Genomic DNA, 16,777 nt, shown 5'->3' with positions numbered 1-16,777 from the left:
TTCTACTAATGGACATGATAAAAGAAATGTGGCTGAGCCTTTTTTGTGTCTTTTCTTCCTATTTGAAGATGACTCAACTGATCCGGTTAATAGGATGTGTGTTTGGGGGATGTTTCAGGCAGCCTTTGTTTTGAAACATTCCCTCACTCGCCCATTATTTTGTTTTGAAACATTCCCTCACTCGCCCATTATTTTCTCTCCAGATCATTCTTCCATTAACCAGCTGACAGGCTAAGCAGAGCTCAGCACAGGGAACAGAGTTTTATTCCCAGTCAAGGCTCCACCTCACAATTTTGGATTCCTTCACAAGGTGCCATTAAAACAGATCCAGACAGCCTAATTAAGGGTCTGAGTTTAAATCCAAGGCTGAGGTTAGCCCCAGGCTATACAATCTGCTTATTTCATTTTACAAGACACAAAGAGCCAAGAACTCTCACTTATCCTGCCCTTCTCAGTGGTTTTTCCTCCAGCCCCTAAAAGCCTGTTGACAGCTTGCTGATGAGGTCCCTATCTTTCCCTCCTGCCTACTTCCTTTTTGGTGGAGCTGATCCTTCTGTGGTGGAAGTTCTTGGGCAGCCTACATTTTGGGGCCTATGGGAAAAATGGGCTATGAGAAAAGAGAAAACAAAGGCTGTCCATTCCTTCATTCAACCGGCAGCTATTAAATGCAACCAAGTGCAAGATGGGATAGGCTTTGCAGTCTTAGAGGCCAGTCAAGGCACTAAACCCATAGACACTTGACATCTGTGTTAATGTCACCACTGCTGTCTCTAGGGAATAATGCAGGGGGCACCTGGACTGAAAGTAGAAGTTAATCATTGAAGCTGCTCCTTGTAGGCTGGAAGTATGTCCCATGCTAGGGATGTTTCCACCAAAATGTAGCTTGTGATTATGATGCAGTGAGCACTGTGCCAACGCTAGTAGACTTCTCAGAAAGGCTCAGCACAGTTACTCAGCAGCCACAACATTTGGCATTTGTTTCCTACTTCCAGTTGCAATAATATAGTATTCACTTAGATATCTAATGCCCACAAGGGTTTCACTGTCCTATTATTAACCTCCATATGTGGAACTATTGAGAGACCCCAGGAATAAAGTAGGTACACATAACTCTAATAAATACATAGATAAATGCCATTTGATGATAATCCTAGACTGGCCAAACATTTATTGAGCATCTACTATGGGCATGGTACTGTACTAGGTTTCTGCAAGGCTCTACAGAATCTGCCATTCCCTTCTCTCCATTATCAGACCTCAGCTCCTACTACCTTCCTTCTGCCAACTACCCTGCTCCAGCTATACTGGCCACCCTGTTTCTCAAACCTGCCAGATATGCTCCCAACTTAGGGTCTTTGCATAGCTGTTCCCTATGGCTGGCACTTTCTTCCTCTAGATATACTCACGGTGAAAATGCTTTGCCTTACTCAAGTTTTTGCTCAAATGTGATCTCAATGAAACTTTTACCTTGTTTTACTCTTTTCTATTTTCCCATTGCACATACTGTCTAATAATATACCATATGACTTTTTTTGTTTGGTTTGTTTCCTCTCTATAATGTGAGCACCATGAGAAGAGGGATTTTTTGAGAGGAGAGGGTCTATTTTGTTCACTGATAATCCCAAATGCCTAGAACAGTCCCTGCACATACTAGATGCTCAATAAATATTTGTTGAATGAATGAATACATTAATGGAATCAGACATCTAATGCCCACCCTCTAGTGGGGCTGCACTTAAACCATATAAGACAAAAAGGGATTTTGCCATCTTGTTCTAAAACTCTCCAGGATCTAGACTCTGCACGTTATTTAATGATCAGATTCCAGGTTACCATCACTCTCTACTTAAATGTAATCTTCAGTTTATTTCTGGTAATATTTAAATAAAGTAAACATGCCAATGCTCAATGACTGAAGAAGACTATTTCTATATATTTCTAGCCTGTTTCTCAAAAGTTATTGTGGACTTCCCTGGTGGTGCAGTAGTTAAGAATCCATCTGCCAATACAGGGGACACAGGTTCAAGCCCTGGTCCGGGAAGATCCCACATGCCGCGGAGCAACTAAGCCCTTGTGCCACAACTACTGAGCCTGAGCTCTAGAGCCTGTGAGCCACAACTACTGAGCCCGCGTGCCTCAGATACTTAAGCCCGCACTCCTTGAGCCCGTGCTCTGCAACAAGAGAAGCCACCGCCATGAGAAGCCCGCGCACTGCAACGAAGAGTAGCCCCCACTCACCACAACTAGAAGAAGCCCACGCGCAGCAACGAAGACCCAACACAGCCAAAAATAAATAAATAAATAACTTAATTTTTTAAAAAGGTTATCGTGAGCTTTTTGCTTCGATTGGCTCCTCTCTCCTACCTCCACCTGTGGATCTGTCCTCGTCTCCTATCTTTTCACTCTCTCCACTCTCCCACTCTGTGGTCTCACCCACAATTTCATCTTTTCACTTTATGAAGGTGATCCCCAAATCTCTATCACTGGAGTCCTAATCTCTTCTCACAGCTCTCACTCTGTATTTCCTGGGCCTACTTACATGATTCCATTTGCATGTCTCATTGGTATGTAAAAGTAAACAGGTCTGAAACTAAATACCTTGTCTTCCCTTTGAGACGGGCTTCTCCTGACTTTCTACTTCCATTTGGGCAATCAACGCCTCCCAGTTCCTAGGCTCAAATCCTGGCACACTCTGACTCATCTCCCTAAATGGGCCCCACCCTCACCTTTATACCTAAGCTAGTCTGTTGCCAAATCCTTCCCTCTTTCTTGAATCTGTTCTCATCATTTCCACTGCTCATATCAGACTCCTAACTGAACTCTCAACTCGAACCCATTTTAGAATTAGACAATCAACCTAATTAGTTTTTCTAAAGTGCAGTCCTGATTTTGTCACTCCCTTGCTCAGAAACCTTCAATAGCTCCCCACTGCCTACTTTAATAAAGTACAAATTCCTTACCCTAGTATTCAAGACCCTCCAAAAACTGTTCCTAACTTTCTCTGTTAATCTGTGTCCCACTACTTCCTAACATGAGCCCTGTTCTAAAATCAACCCACATGTTCAACTCCCAACATACTATGTACTTTCTTGTCTCTGTGCCTTTGCCTGTACTTTTCCAACTACTAGACATCCTCCCTGCTCCTTTTATTAAAAAAAAATTTTTTTAACATGTCAGTGGTAAAAAATTCATTTCTCTCCCTGGCAAGTCCCATTCCTATTAAGTTTTTTGAAATTCCAGTAATGTTCTAACCATTTTGAGGCATGTACACAAATATACATATATTTATAACCATATATAATAAAATCATTCCATATATGTATGCTTTTCTGCAACTTGGCTTCTTTTCAGTTAAAGGTGCATTTTTCTAACCAGCACGTATAGATTAATCACATTGTTTTCAACAGTTGCAATGTTCTATTAAACGGATTATACCATAATTTATATAATAAGTTCCCTATAGATGAACATATAAATTTCAGGGTTTGTTGTTGTTGTTTGTTTGTTTTCTAAATCAGTGCTGCAGTGAATGTCTCTGTACATTTTTCCTTCCATACATGCATAGGTCTGTATGACAAATTCCCATCAGTAGCATTACTTGGCCAGAGATTATGTACATTTTACATTTTAATAACTGCTAAATTGGCCTCGTAAAAGTTTGTACCAATTATACTTTTACCAAGAAGTGAGTTTGAGTGTGTATTTCTCTTACTCTTGGCTAAACAAAAGTTGTTAAACTGTTTCATCTTTGCCAGTTTGATGGACTTTAAAAAATTGTTTTATTACTTTCACCCATCCCCTCTCCATTTCTTAGTCTCTTGGCTACATATGCTTTAAATCCCAGATTAAAAATCCATTCCCCTAAAAAAAAAAAAAACAAACAAACAACCATCCCCTTCCCAGATCCTCCCCCATCTAATTTCTCCCTTCAGTTAAACATCTACAGCTTTTCTTTTATATTGTTCTCATATTGCTTTGAATTTTAGTGACTAGTCTATATGTTTTATTCTTCTGACCACTGTAGTTTGCAGGTTCCTTGGAACTTAGGACCAATGTTTCATGGAAACATTGGATGTAGAGCTAAACAAGAATTTTCGGACCAAATTAACCAAGCCCCTCATTTTTATAAATAACAAGATTATCAAGCCTTTGAAGAATGCATTACTGTTCAAAGCCCATTCCTAGACATTCAATTAATTATATTAAATCCTCACACTAAGTTTATAAGGGAAACATCATTATCCCGTCTTACATATGAGGAAACTAAGCTCCAGATTATTTACTAAGAAAAGTGCTTTACTCAGAGCAGGTCTAAGACCAGAATCCAGCCTCCCGGCTCCATTCACCCTCCTTCCACTATATATCCAGCAGGCTCTCTGGTTTTCCTCACGCACTTAGCTGCGCAATCAATATGAATGAAACGACTCATAAAAAATTGCCAAGTGTTGACAGCAGTTTAAATATCTGTAATTAAATAAAGCAAACCTGCTGACGGCCGGGGATGCACAACTCTCCACAGACCTTTCGCGCTTCTTTCCGGGGATGTCTGCATCTTTCGCTCCGGCGCCCAACGGACCAAGCAGCGCCGGGTTCCAAGGGAAACACGGCTGCGCGTGGCCCCTTTAAGGCTGAGGGCGGCGCGTACCCATAGTTCTTTCAAATGGACCAATAAGAAGGGCGATGGGCGGTCCGCCGAGGACCAATAAACAACGAGGACACTGCGGGGTGTGCGGCGGCCCAAGCGGTTTCAAACGGCTTAGAGCAGCCCCTCGGTTCTGACCCAGCGGAGGTGAGTGGACTGTGGGCCTGGTTCACCTGCCTAGGCCCTCGAGTTCACGAGTCGCGCGCGCGTAGCGGCCCTGAACCCCGGGCGGGGGGGCCTTTGCGGACGCGCCCCTCCCTCGCCCCACGAACCCGGCGGGTCTGAGGCGGTGAAGCGGGGCGGAGGCCGGGGGACTCGCAGCTGGGAGGGCGAGGGGCGTGGGCGCTTGTGTGAGGCGGAGGCCGGGGCTGGGATCTGGGTGACCAGAACGCGCCGCGGCGGGGTTCGGGCGGTAGCGTCCTGGGGACGCGTGCGGCGCAGGGCCGTGCCTGGCGGCTCAGGGTGTTTGGATACTGGGGCGGGGGTCTGCGAGCCGGCCCGGCTACGGCGCCCCTCGCGTAATTGTCAAATGAATGAATGAGTAAGAGCCTCCGAGGGCTGTGGTGGTCGTGAAGGGCCTGGTCGCCTCAGAGCGTGACAAGGACAGTAGTACCGGGGCCTGCCCGCGCACCTGGGTCCCCACCGGCTTGCTGCGATTTAAACGATTCGGATCATACCGCTCCGCCCTTCCGCCTGGCTTTCTCTCTCAGAAGGTGTCAGTAGAGTTAAGATATCTTTCCAGCTCTGAAGGTTTGGGGGACCAATACAATAGCCAGCAGTGTAGGTTAAGCAGGCCTTGCTACTTTAAGGTGAGGGTTTGGTAAACTAGATTCTTGCTTTTTAGCTTTTACCACTCTGGCGGTTGAGATAGCTACCCTGCAATGGTGGTAATTGTCGGGCTGGATTTAAATGCATCCGTTTTGTTTCTGGGATAGAAAACGGTGAAAGTCGTGTTGCCAGAGTGGCTGCTGTGTGTTAGAAAATATATTCGTGTTGATGAATCTTAACAATGAGTTTTTCATTCAGCATCAATAGAGGATGAAGAGGTTTTTGCAGAACTTGCCCCAAATTTATGCATGGCTCCAGTTTAATTCTTAGGGGAATCAAGGCTTCAAATCGTGGCCCAGAAATGCTCCCTGTCTTATTTTATGCATAATTATAGTAATTGAAAACTCATTTTGAGAGAGGTGAACTCCTCCTTTCTCCATTTTTATCACCCTGAAAAGTCCTTCTTTGACCTAAAGAGCTGATGAATTAAGCTAACAATCTTTTGAAACTTTTAAGAAATCATAAAAGATTTTGGACTTTTCTTAAGTGACTGGATAAAGTATAATGTTTTTATAAAATGATATAGAGAAAGGTGAAATCAATATATTTTGCCAGCATAAATTAAACCTAGTTGGTAAACTCATGAGAAAAAATTTTTACACAAGTTTTTAAAGTTTGTTCACTCAGGCAACAGCAAGCAAAGATATTCCTTAACAATATACTTTATAATGTATTACTTTAAAAATTTTAACAGCTTAATTTTAGCAGCAGAGTTTTAACTGCAATAAATTGGAGTACCTTAGTATTATGAACACTGTCCTAGGCTTTGGGGAGGCAATTAAAAATAATAAACATTTAACAATGTCTTAGCTTATTGTTAAAAATCTTGAAGAAGGAAAACTTTTCTTCATATTGGAGCAAAGCCATACTCTTTTATGCTCATTTGACTTAATGGAGTCTCATTCATTCATTCAACAGATATTGAGATTGATGCCTACAGTGTGTTAAACATTGTTCTAGATTCTGGGAATAATGCTAGTGAACCAGAAAAAGACAAAGCCCCTGACCTAAGGGAGTTTGACAGTTTTATCTCTCAAACAATTTGCTGTAGCAAATTGTAGTTTCTATAATCCCTCTGGCTAGCTCTAGTCCTTGAACAAAATAAATGCTCAAATACTTTTACCAGCAGTAGTTAACATTTATTGAATATTCACTAGGTGCCACGTTTTATCTTATTTTATTCTCACAACTTTTTACAGATGAGGAAACTGAGTCTTAGAAAGGTTACACAGCTTGCTCAAAATCATACAACTGATAGAACCTCAGTTTGAACCCAAGTTAGTGTGTCTTCAGGGCCTTTGCTCGTAACCTCTGGTTGTTCTATGTGAAGTAATGAGATCTGTTAGGGAGAATTCAGAATCATTTTCTGGGTAGAATCTCCCCCTGCCCCCTCCTTTTTTAAACTTCTGTCACAGACATAATGAAATATGAACCATAGGCATGGTGGGTTTTAGAGGGAAGGTGGAACAGTTCAAAATGCAGTATATACCATATGGGAGATGGACAGCTGTGACAGTGGGAGGGGGACTAAGTGGGGGCATAAAATTGAGATCTGGATCTCATTATGATTGATGGATTCCTGGTGATCAATGTTGGAGAGGTTTGAGATTTTCTTTTTTAATTTTAATTTTAATTAATTTTAAATGCATATTACCTGTAGAATTCAGAATATGTTACTTAGCTTTTTTCTGTCAGGACAGTTGCCTTGCCTACTTGTTTATCTCAAACACATTAAACTTATTCTTTTTTTAAAATTAATTAATTTTATTTATCTTTGGCTGTGTTAGGTCTTGGTTGCTGCACATGGGCTTTCTCTAGTTGTGGTGAATGGGGGGCTACTCTTTGTTGCAGTGTGCGGGCTTCTCATGGCGGTGGCTTCTCTTGTTGTGGAGCACCAGCTCTAGGCGTGCAGGCTTCAGTAGTTGTGGCATGCGGGCTCAGTAGTTGTGGCTTGCAGGCTCAGTAGTTGTGGTGCACAGGCTTAGTTGCTCCGTGGCATGTGGGATCTTCCGGGACTAGGGCTCGAAGCTGCATACCATGCATTGGCAGGCAGACTCGCAACCACTGCGCCACCAGGGAAGTCCTAAACTTAATTTCTTTTTGGACTTTGTGTTTGTTGTTCTCTCTGCCTGGGACTTCCCACCTGCTCTACCCCTACCTCAAGCCTGTCTTTGTATATAGGCTTCACTCAGTTCGCAGGTCAAATGTCATCTCCTTAAAGAGGCATTTTCTAAGCTCCAATTAGAGTAGCTCTCTTGGTCATGTTTACCTCACTTTCTTTTTTTTTTTTTTAAACTTCATAGCGTTTATTGCTATATGATAGGCCATTTATTGTTTGCTTGTATATTGTCTGATTTCCTCACAGAAGTGAAAGCAGAGCAGGGGAGCATAGTTTTTTGGGGTTTTTTTTTTTCATCTGTGAGGTTACCTCAATGAGTCAAGCAGTGCTTAAGTCAAATAAGGTGGTCAGAAAATATTTGCTGAACAAGGTTGGCCAAAACTGGCATAGTTTTCTCCATGTAATGAAGTGATAAAGACAATATATAACTAACCAGTTGGCTGTGTTACAGTGTCTTTGGATGTGAGCAATATCTTAGCAGACTAATTTGGAAAGTCTTCAACTAAGAATCATGGGAAAATGATAGCTTTTTGTTTGTGTTGACTGGCAGAGAACGTAGATCTGGCTTCCCCCTCCCACTTTTTTTCCCCCTATTTTTAAAAACTTTCAAATCTGTAGAAGTTTTTAGGGGTACTGGTCAGGTATAGTGGAATGTTCCTGTATTGGAATTTATCTGATGTTTTTCTCAGGATTAGACTAGGGTTATGAGTTTTCGGGTGGAAGATCACAGAGAGAATGCCATATTCATCACATCATATAACATCACGTCAACATGATTTGTGACTGTTGATTTGGTCATATGGCTGAAGTAGTGTTTGTCAGGTTTCTTCACTGTAAGTTACTCTTTTCCTCTTTTCATACTGTGCTCTTTGGAAGGAAGTAATTATGTACAGCTCACTTATGGAGAGAGGAGTTGTGCTCCCTGTCCTTGGGGTGGAATATCTACATAATTTATTTGAATTTCTTCTGCATGGAACATTTGTCTCGCTCTCCCCATTTATTAATTTAATTAGTCAAACATTTATATCAGTATGAACTGAAGGATATTTTATACTTTGAGTTATATTCCAGTACTATTTTATTTTGTTGCTGAAATTGTTCCAGCTTTATCCATTCAGAGTTCTTTCTGTTGACTCCTGTGTCCCTTTAACATTCCCACATCTGTCTCTGTGTGTGTGTGTGTGTGTGTGTGTGTGTGTGTGTGTGTGTGTGTGTGTGTGCGTGCTGTTTTTATTTAATTATATTTGAGCACTTCCCTACTTTCTGGGACTATAAGGTGCTCTAGGCTCATCTTGTATATTTCGTGTCACAGTGCTGGAATTAGCCATTTCTCCAAGAAGCCCTGGTACCTTTTACTGGAGAATGGTAATAGAAACCAAGATCTGGGCAGTAAGTGTTCTCATTGCTACTGGGGTGTCATTTGGGGGGGGGGCCCTCTCAGCTAACAGAACAAAGAAATATAGATGTATATGCTAACTGGTGTATATAGACATATCTATAGATATTTCTGTATGTCACCATCTGTATCTATGTTAAGTTAAATATGAGTTCTTACTGATATCTCCAAGTCTAATCCATTACCGTATAGATCATTCTAGCCTCCTCCCCCTTGTTGATCTGAATTTCCACTTCAACAGTGAGAAACTTGGCTTCTATCATCCATTTACTTAATTGTTCAGCTCCAGTATACATGTATAGCAATATCTGAATTGTTAATTCACACTCCCATAGGAAACTTTATTAACTAGAAGTACAGTGCTTATACGCAGTTCCTTTTGCTTTTAGTTTTCGGACTCCATTCATTTTCAAAGTTACCTCGGTCAGTTCTTTTTCCCCACCCACTTCAGTGAGGTGGTTTCACACATTTGTAATATAGTTAGATTCTCTTGTCCCAAGTCTGCATTCTTTTATGGGATCCCCAATCTCCTAAATGACTTTTTTAAATTAGCATGCATTAAAGTTTACTCTTTATGTTTTAAACTTCTGTAGGTTTTGACATTCATAATGTTATTTATCCACCATTATAGTATCGTAAAGAATAGTTTCACTGCCCTAAAAATCTCCTGTACTTCACCTATTCATCCTTTCCTCCCTCAACCACCCCCTTGCCACCACTGATCTTTTTACTGTCTCCATAGTTTTTTCCTCTTCCAGAGTGTAATATAATTGGATCATACACTATGTACCCTTTTCAGACTGGCTTCTTTCACTTAGGAGTATCTATGTAAGGTTCTTCCATGTCTTTTCTTGGCTTGATGGCTCATTTCTTTTTTATTGCTGAATAAGATTTCATCGTATGGATGTACCACAGTTTGTTTATCCATTCACCTAATTGAAGGATATCTAGGTCACTTCTAGCTTTTGACAATTATGGACAAAGCAGCAATAAACATTTTTTTGTGTGTGGACATAAATTTTTAGTTCCTCTGGGTAAATACCTACAAGTGTGATTGCTGGATCATATAGTGAGACAATGTTCAACTTTGTAAGAAACTGCCAAACTCTCTTCAAAAGTGGCTGTACCATTTTGCATTTCCACCAGCAGTGAATGAGGGTTCTTTTTGTTTCACATCTTGTCAGCATTTAGTTTCATCAGTTTTTTTGGATTTTAGCCATTCTAGTAGGTGTGAGGTATCCCACTTTTTTTTAAAGAGAGATTTCCTGAATCTTTTTCAAAAATCTGACTTTTTTTCAGCTAGTTTATTTAGAAAGCTTCTGTGACTTAGGGTTTTTTTTAAAGAATTTATTTATTTATTATTTATTTTTGGCTGTGTTGGGTCTTCATTGCTACGCGCGGGCTTTCTCTAGTGGCGGCGAGCAGGGGCTCCTCTTCATTGCAGTGCGCGGGCTTCTCATCGTGGTGGATTCTCTTGTTGCGGAGCACAGGCTCTAGGCACGCGGGCTTTAGTAGTTGTGGCATGCGGGCTCAGTAGTTGTGGCTCGTGGGCTCTAGAGTGCTGGCTCAGTAGTTGTGGTGCACGGGCTTAATTGCTCTGTGGCATGTGAGATCTTCCCAGACCAGGGCTCGAACCCGTGTCCCCTGCATTGGCAGGCGGATTTTTTTTTTTTTTTTGCAGTACGCGGGCCTCTCACTGTTGTGGCTCTCCCTTTGCGGAGCACAGGCTCCGGACGCGCAGGCTCAGCGGCCATGGCTTACGGGCCCAGCTGCTCCGCGCCATGTGGGATCTTCCCAGACCGGGTCACAAACCCGTGTCCCCTGCATCGGCAGGCAGATTCTCAACCACTGCGCCACCAGGGAAGCCCTCCCACTTTTTCAAAATTTTGTTTTTCAAGACATGACTTTTTTGAAGATAAATGATAGGGGTTTTTTTTTTTTTTAGAGGAAACTTTTTTTTTTTTTTTTTTTTGCGGTACGCGGGCCTCTCACTGTTGTGGCCTCTCCCGTTGTGGAGCACAGGCTCCGGACGCACAGGCTCAGCGGCCATGGCTCACGGGCCCAGCTGCTCCACGGCATGTGGGATCTTCCCAGATCGGGGCATGTACCTGTGACCCCTGCATCGGCAGGCGGATTCTCAATCACTGCGCCACCAGGGAAGCCCTAGAGGAAACTTTTAAAAAATAATGTAATAATTTTCGATTTACAGAAAAGTTGCAAAGATATAGAATTCTATATACCTCTCACCCAGTCTCCTCTGTTGTTAACATCTTACATGGTACATTTGTCAAAATGAAGAAACCAACATTGATGCATTAGTTTTAACTGAACTCCAGATTTTGTTGGGATAGCTGTAATTTTCTATTTATATCACCTTTCTGTTTCAGGATCCAATCCAGGGTAACCTGTTGCCTTTACTTGTCATCCCTCCGAGTCTCCTCTGGTCTTTGACAGTTTCTCAGTCTTTCCTTGTCTTCATGGTCTTGACAATTTTGAGTACTAGTCAGTTATTTTCTGGCATGTTCTTCCTTAGGGTTTGTCTGATTTTTTTTTCATTTTTAGACAAGGGTTATGTGTTTTTGGAAAGAATGTTACAGAATACCATCATTTCCTATCAGGAAATATGCGATATCCACATGACATCACTGATGATGTTAACCTTGAACACTTGGTTAGTGTTTGGTAGTGTTTGCCAGGTTAAGTAGTAAAGTTACTATTTTTCCCTTTCTATACTTATTCTTTTTTTTTTTTAAGTTTTGTTGTTGTTTATTTATTTATTTTTGGTCGCACCATGCAGCATGGAGGATCTTAGTTCCCCAACCAGGAATCAAACCTGTGCCCCCTTCATTGGAAGCACAGAGTCTTAACCACTGGACACCAGGAAAGTCCCTATGCCTATTCTTTGGAAGTGAGTGACTGAGTCTAGCCCATCCTCAAAGTGGGTGGGGGGCTTAAATTCTACTTCCTGAAGGGAAGAGTATCTACATAGATTATTTGGAATTTTGTAATGAAGATTTGTCTTGTTTTCCCCATTTATTTTTCTTTTTAACCATTTATCTATATCAGTATGAATATCTGTTTTAAAATCTGATTCTTTGTTATTTATTTATTTTTGCTCAAATTGTTGCAGCTTTCAGGTTGGCTCCTCCTGTGTTCCTTTGACATGCTCCTATCCTTTTTTTCTTTTTGAGCATTTCCTTTCTGTACAAGATACTCCAGACCCATCTTATATTTTCCCTGTCCCAGCCCTAGAATCAGCCCTGGTTCCTTTCATGGGACAGTGGTATTTAGAAGCCAAGATCTGGATACTAGGTGTGCTTATTGCTAGGATGTCATTGTTCGTAGTCCCTCTCAGGAAACAGGTAGGTATGTATGTATACTAAGTCATTTATATGCATATACATACAGTTGTTTTATATCTTTCCATCTGTATTTACATTAAGCTAAACATGAATTCATACAGGTCTCTCCAACTTTCAGAGGAAACTTATGTCCCAAACACATGTCCTCTTTGTGGTATGCTTTTTACTGAGATCTAACTTTCCCCCATAACTCTTTTTAAAAAATTTTTAATAAATTTATTTATTTTTGGCTGTGTTGGATCTTCATTGCTGCGCGTGGGCTTTCTCTAGTTGTGGCAAGCAGGGGCTACTCTTCATTGTGGTGCGCGGGCTTCTCACTGCGGTTGCTTCTCTTGTTGTGGAGCACGGGCTCTAGGCATACGGGCTTCAGTAGTTGTGGCTTGTGGGCTCTAGAGCGCAGGCTCAGTAGTTGTGGCACACGGGCTCAATAGTTATGGCTTGCGGGCTCTAGAGCTCAGGCTCAATAGTTGTGGCACACAGGCTTAGTTGCTCTGCGGCATGTGGGGTCTTCCTGGACCAGGGATTGAACCCGTGTCCCCTGCATTGGCAGGCGATTCTTAACCACTGTGCCACCAGGGAAGTCCCTTAGAGGTTATTAATTAAAGTGACTTTTTAATTCTTTCTATAAAGATGAGAAAAAAGTTGATTAGTCTCGAGTATTTCTTGAAATGAAATTCATTCCTTTAATGCAGTTGTCTTTTTTCTTTTTTCAAGCATAAGACTTAGTGTTTTATTTATCTGCAAGTTAAATACCAGGAAATAAACCAAAAAAGTATTTTCTGCAGTCTAAATTTTATTGACTTCCTTCAAGTAGGTCCTACTCCCTCTTTATGCACATTTTCACCCTGCTTGGTTCGTTCGTTCTACGGGCTTTCTCTCGTTGCGGCATGCAGGGTTCTCATTGCGGTGGCTTCTCTTGTTGCGGAGCACAGGCTCTAGGCTCGCGGGCTTCAGTAGTTGCAGCGCGCAGGCTCAGTAGTTGTGACGCATGGGCTTAGTTGCTCCGCGGTATGTGACATCTTCCCGGACCAGGGCTCGAACCCGTGTCCCCTGCATTGGCAGGCGGATTCTTAACCACTGTGCAACCAGGTAAGTCCCCCTGCTTGGGTCTTTAAATCAAGAGCTAAAATTAGGTAGCACTGCTCTAAGCTGAGGTGTTAATTTGATCACAAAGTTTGAGGAAGAAAAGCTAACAAAACATAAAACATTAAAATTCAAAAAAGCCATATTGGAACCATTTGGTTTTGATGCAAGAGTCCCTCATACCTCTTTGGCAGTACATCTTGAGGGTTTTGCTACATTGATTGCTCAAATGGATTATCCTGAAAAGTTTAAATAATTATCAGTCTACTTTGTTTAAGACTGGGAGGCTTATGTATTTTCTTAGATTTATTTTAAATGGAAAAAAGTTACATAAAATAATTGATGTTTTAGGAATAAACCTCTGATACCTGGCAAACTTGGCTGTCTAGAACATCTCTTTCTCTAATTTGTTTTGCTGTTTTATTTCTTTTATGTATTTATTTGCAGTGTTTTTTTTAAATCATTTTATGTCCTTATTCACTTAAAATATGAAGTCTCTCATTTTTAGATTTTAGGAATTTTTTTCAGTACTATAATTACACACTTTTCTTCTGGTCGTATTTCTTATGCGATACATTGCTTTTAAAAAAGAAAATCTCATGAAAACCCCCTAGTCTAGAACTAGCATGAGTTCTTCATTTGGGAGTAAAGACCAGATCCCATATCAGAAATCTCTGGGCAGTAAGGGAAAACAGTTTTTTAATGCTTTAGAGGAGCTATGTTTAATATGGGGGATTCCTCCAAACGAAATATGGACAGTCCCCTTGAGTATTATAAAATGACATTTACTTGTTTAGTAGTAAATCTGCTTTCTATAGGATAAAAAGGAATAGATTGCTTATACACCCAATGAAATGGTTTGTTTTAGATCAGAGAAGACTCGCCTTATTTGGTCCCAAGAGCTCTAAGCTAACTTAGGCCTTTCTTGAACCAGAGGACTGAAATGTGGGTTTGGTTAAGTCTGAAGTCTTTCTAAAATCTCTAGATAACTCTGGGATGGTGCTTATAATAATAACACAATAATGATAGCCACTGTTTCTTGAGAGCTTGATATTTGCCGTGCCATCTGTTAGTACTACTTCCTTGCATAAAGTCACTGGCTTTGTAAGATCTGGCCCTTTTCAGTCTGCCCTTTCTCTCAACTCCTGTTTTGGCCACATGAGTTGCAGTTCTGTTCTTTCTCTTGCCTAGCTCTTTCAGGCTTTCACACACATGCCTGAAACATTCTCTTGTTAAATCTAGTTATTATGCCTATGCCTGGCTAATCCATATTAATTTCCTTTAGTTCTCAGCCTAAATATCACTTTCTCAAGGAGACCTTCCCTAACCCTCCAGTCTAGATTAAGTGCCTCTGTTACACCCTCATAGTATTGCCCCTGGGCTAGTGTATTTCACTTCCCTGTACTCAGTAAGTACCTAATACAGAATAGCATCAGATCATGAGATGCTACTCTGTATTAGGTACTTAGCTACATACTAAGTGTACCTGTGGGACAGGGGAATAATATGGGTATTTGGGGGGATTCTTAACAGGTATAAAGCAGAAATCTCATTTTCACTTCAATAGTTCACCATTACAGTTAGTTGAATCACCTTAGGCAAGTTAGTTAACCGCTATGCCTCAGTTTTCTCATCTGTAAAATGGGGCTAATATCAATCTCAGAGTTATGAGAATTAAATGAGTTAGTATATGTGAAGTGCTTAGAATAGTGCCTGGCACATATGAATGCCCCAGAAGTGTGTATTAAATAAGGAACCACATGAAGATGGTACTGTTATGATGGATAATGAAACTGAGGCTCAGCTAGTGTGTGACAAAGGAAGCTTTAGAGCTCAGATCTAACTCCAGCGCCCAACACGACAGTTTAGATTGAATTTAATTTTGACTAGAGTGCTCTGTAATAAGATTTATTACAAGCAACTGTTCTGCCATGACTTTACCAAATGAAAGATTTTAAAATTAAAATTTTCCTCTTTTAATGGATTTTTTTTTTTTTTTTTTTTTTTTTTTTTTTTGTGGTATGCGGGCCTCTCACTGTTGTGGCCTCTCCCGTTGCGGAGCACAGGCTACGGACGCACAGGCTCAGCGGCCATGGCTCACGGGCCCAGCCGCTCCGCGGCATGTGGGATCTTCCCGGATCGGGGCACGAACCCGTGTCCCCTGCATCGGCAGGCGGATTCTCAACCACTGCGCCACCAGGGAAACCCTAGTACCTATTTTTTTATTATAAAATCCATTAAGAGCTTCGTGCCCCGGTCCGGGAAGATCCCACATGCCGCGGAGCGGCTGGGCCCGTGAGCCACAATTACTGAGCCTGCGTGTCTGGAGCCTGTGCTCCGCAACAAGAGAGGCGGCGATAGTGAGAGGCCCGTGCACCGCGATGAAGAGTGGCCCCCGCTTGCCACAACTAGAGAAAGCCCTTGCACAGAAACGAAGACCCAACACAGCCATAAATAAATAACTAAATAAATTTTTTTTAAAAAAGGTCAAGAAAAAAAAGATGACAAGTCTGATTGCTCCTGAAGGCCTTTAAAAAAAAAAAAAAAAGGTACTAAAAAAAGGGACAAAAATCTTATAAATTTTTTGAAATCTATTACTTAATAATTTTTCACTTTGAAAGTGGGTTTACTTTAGAATTCCATTAAATATATCATGTTACCCTTTCACATTTGAAATATGCATTCAACATACAATATTTTATTTATAAACTCAAAGAACACATTTATTGTATATTTAAGACTACTATGATTTGATGAAATTGTGCTATTTTAGGAATTATGTGTTAGAGGACAAAGCACTCTGCTGGATGCTGGGGTAATAAATAAGATTCAGGGGTCTTCCCTGGTGGTTCAGTGGTGAAGAAGCCGCCTGCCAATGCAGGGGACACGGGTTCGAGCCCTGGTCTGGGAAGATATCACATGCTGCGGAGCAACTAAGCCCGTGCGCCACAACTACTGAGCCTGCACTCTAGAGCCCACGAGCCACAGCTGCTGAGCCCACATGCCACAACTACTGAAGCCTGTGTGCCTAGAGCCGAAGAGTAGGCCCCTGCTCGCCACAACTAGGGAAAGCTGATGTGTAGCAACGAAGACAAAATGCAGCCAAAAATTTTAAAATGAATTTATTTTTTAAAAAAAGGTTCAGATCTTTCTTTCAAAGGAGATATGGTGTCCAAAAAATGTTAAGGGGAAGAATTGAGGCTTACGGGATGAGTATAGACAGATCCATCCTCAAGGTGCCAGGCTGCAATTTTAAAGTTTTAGAGCTTTTAAAAACATTATGATGGGGGCTTCCCTGGTGGCGCAGTGGTTAAGAATCTGCCTGCTAATGCAGGGGACACGAGTTT

At 41.4% G+C, this 16,777-nt stretch overlaps 1 protein-coding gene across 2 annotated transcripts in view; it reads left to right on the top strand.

Annotated features, from left to right (window-relative positions):
- Window positions 1-4,713: 4,713 nt before the first annotated feature.
- The window catches only part of CKAP5 (cytoskeleton associated protein 5), a 109,114-nt gene continuing 97,050 nt past the window's right edge, over window positions 4,714-16,777 (top strand). The window contains exon 1 of one of the 2 annotated variants that reach the window (XM_059068372.2): window positions 4,714-4,789. The gene's annotated coding sequence lies outside the window, so the exon portion shown is untranslated. The remainder of the gene's footprint in view (window positions 4,790-16,777) is intronic. The other variant, XM_059068371.2, reaches the window with a different exon arrangement.

The sequence above is a fragment of the Kogia breviceps genome, chromosome 7 (genome assembly GCF_026419965.1).
Source record: "Kogia breviceps isolate mKogBre1 chromosome 7, mKogBre1 haplotype 1, whole genome shotgun sequence".
NCBI lineage: Eukaryota > Metazoa > Chordata > Mammalia > Artiodactyla > Physeteridae > Kogia > Kogia breviceps.
The sequence above is the reverse complement of the archived record's forward strand: the minus strand, read 5'-3'. Positions and strand labels throughout refer to the sequence as shown.